General features: G+C 53.0%; 3 non-coding genes and 1 pseudogene across 3 annotated transcripts in view; all 4 read left to right on the top strand.

The window, feature by feature from the left end:
• The window catches only part of LOC142201853 (5S ribosomal RNA), a 119-nt gene extending 30 nt beyond the window's left edge, over nucleotides 1–89 (top strand). The window contains exon 1 of the ribosomal RNA XR_012715740.1: nucleotides 1–89. This exon is cut by the window's left edge and continues 30 nt beyond it. This is a non-coding gene — a ribosomal RNA (5S ribosomal RNA).
• A 720-nt stretch (nucleotides 90–809) lies between these two features.
• LOC142201571 (5S ribosomal RNA) lies at nucleotides 810–918 on the top strand (annotated as a pseudogene).
• A 720-nt stretch (nucleotides 919–1638) lies between these two features.
• LOC142202170 (5S ribosomal RNA) lies at nucleotides 1639–1757 on the top strand. Its single transcript, XR_012716043.1, has one exon. It is a non-coding gene; the product is annotated as a 5S ribosomal RNA (ribosomal RNA).
• Nucleotides 1758–2484: 727 nt separating this feature from the next.
• Nucleotides 2485–2500, top strand: part of LOC142202097 (5S ribosomal RNA) — a 119-nt gene continuing 103 nt past the window's right edge. Inside the window, exon 1 of the ribosomal RNA XR_012715974.1 lies at nucleotides 2485–2500. This exon is cut by the window's right edge and continues 103 nt beyond it. This is a non-coding gene — a ribosomal RNA (5S ribosomal RNA).

Genomic DNA, 2500 nt, shown 5'->3' with positions numbered 1-2500 from the left:
GATCTCGTCTGATCTCGTAAGTTAAGCAGGGTCGGGCCTGGTTAGTACTTTGATGGGAGACCGCCTGGGAATACCAGGTGCTGTAGGCTTTTGCTTTTCCTCACTTCCACCAGCAGGGGTCACTCTCCTCTATACCATTTTTACATTCACTTTTTACACTGCACACTTGCTTCTTTTACATTCGCTTTCTCTCTTGCACTCTTTAGTCCTTGCAAAATCCTAGTATTCTCATTCGTATTGCTATCACTCTTAGCAGCTGCAGCTGCAGCGGGCGTGGTGGCCACCAGCGTTGTGGCTTTTTACTTTTATTAATAGCAGGCTTCATTTCCATAGCATCTGGGCCTCCCGCCGGGCTGGAAGCCATAGCTAGTAACCTGCAGACCAATTTACAGGGCAACACAGGCTGAACATCTTTGCAGGCAACGCGCCCTAGGAAAAGAGAAGCCGACTGAAAAGCAGCTTCGCTTCCAGGCATGGGCAATCATCTCACCTTCTTCCTTAGCCGACTCCTGGACAACGGGCTCCGGCCCAGCTTGCTCTTTCTTTCACCCCCGGGATGGTTTCTTAGCCCTGCGCAGACCCTGCGCCCAGCCCTTTTGAAAGAGGGCGGCTGCGGCCTGTGACTGGTTGCTGAACCACACCTGTGGGTATAAGGGCCGCCCCCAGCCCTTGCACTGCTCCTGCTGGAATATGAAGTTCCCTTAAGAGAAGGCAAAAAGTGAAGTAAAAGGCCTAGCTTGGAGTAGTGCAAAGAGCTGCCGGCAGCCAGGCTGCAAAGTAGAAGAGGAGTAAGTGAGACGCCTGTCTCTGCCTACGGCCACACTACCCTGAACACGGCTGATCTTGGAAGCTAAGCAGGGTTGGGCCTGGTTAGTACTTGGATGGGAGACCGCCTGGGAATACCAGGTGCTGTAGGCTTTTGCTTTTCCTCACTTCCACCAGCAGGGGGTCACTCTCCTCTATGCCATTTTTACATTCACTTTTTACACTGCACACTTGCTTCTTTTACATTCGCTTTCTCTCTTGCACTCTTTAGTCCTTGCAAAATCCTAGTATTCTCATTCGTACCGCTATCACTCTTAGCAGCTGCAGCCGCAGCCTGCATGGTGGCCACCAGCGTTGTGGCTTTTTACTTTTAATAATAGCAGGCTTCATTTCCATAGCATCTGGGCCTCCCACCGGGCTGGAGGCCATAGCTAGTAACCTGCAGACCAATTTACAGGGCAACACAGGCTGAACATCTTTGCAGGTAACGCGCCCTAGGAAAAGAGAAGCCGACTGAAAAGCAGCTTCGCTTCCAGGCAGGGGCAACCATCTCACTTTCTTCCTTAGCCGACTCCTGGACAACGGGCTCCGGCCCAGCTTGCTCTTTCTTTCACCCCGGGATGGTTTCTTAGCCCTGCGCAGACCCTGCGCCCAGCCCTTTTGAAAGAGTACGGCTGCGCCCTATAACTGGTTGCTGAACCACACCTGTGGGTATAAGGGCCGCCCCCAGCCCTTGCACTGCTCCTGCTGGAATATGAAGTTCCCTTAAGAGAAGGCAAAAAGTGAAGAAAAAGGCCTAGCATGGAGTAGTGCAAAGAGCTGCCGGCAGCCAGGCTGCAAAGTAGAAGAGGAGTAAGTGAGAGACCTGTCTCTGCCTACGGCCACACCACCCTGAACACGCCATATCTCGTCTGATCTCGGAAGCTAAGCAGGGTCGGGCCTGCTTAGTACTTGGATGGGAGACCGCCTGGGAATACCAGGTGCTGTAGGCTTTTGCTTTTCCTCACTTCCACCAGCAGGGGGTCACTCTCCTCTATGCCATTTTTACATTCACTTTTTACACTGCACACTTGCTTCTTTTACATTCGCTTTCTCTCTTGCACTCTTTAGTCCTTGCAAAATCCTAGTATTCTCATTCGTACCGCTATCACTCTTAGCAGCTGCAGCTGCAGCCGCGGCGGGCGTGGTGGCCACCAGCGTTGTGGCTTTTTACTTTTAATAATAGCAGGCTTAATTTCCATAGCATCTGGGCCTCCCGCCCGGCTGGAGGCCATAGCTAGTAACCTGCAGACCAATTTACAGGGCAACACAGGCTGAACATCTTTGCAGGCAACGCGCCCTAGGAAAAGAGAAGCCGACTGAAAAGTAGCTTCGCTTCCTGGCACGGGCAACCATCTCACCTTCTTCCTTAGCCGAATCCTGGACAACGGGCTCCGGCCCAGCTTGCTCTTTCTTTCACCCCCGGGGTGGTTTCTTAGCCCTGCGTAGACCCTGCGCCCAGCCCTTTTGAAAGAGGGCGGCTGCGGCCTGTGACTGGTTGCTGAACCACACCTGTGGGTATAAGGGCCGCCCCCAGCCCTTGCACTGCTCCTGCTGGAATATGAAGTTCCCTTAAGAGAAGGCAAAAAGTGAAGAAAAAGGCCTAGCGTGGAGTAGTGCAAAGAGCTGCCGGCAGCCAGGCTGCAAAGTAGAAGAGGAGTAAGTGAGAGGCCTGTCTCTGCCTACGGCCACACCA

This window comes from Leptodactylus fuscus, chromosome 4 (genome assembly GCF_031893055.1).
Source record: "Leptodactylus fuscus isolate aLepFus1 chromosome 4, aLepFus1.hap2, whole genome shotgun sequence".
Lineage (NCBI taxonomy): Eukaryota > Metazoa > Chordata > Amphibia > Anura > Leptodactylidae > Leptodactylus > Leptodactylus fuscus.
Note: the sequence above shows the minus strand (reverse complement) of the source record. Positions and strands in the feature narration are given on the sequence as shown.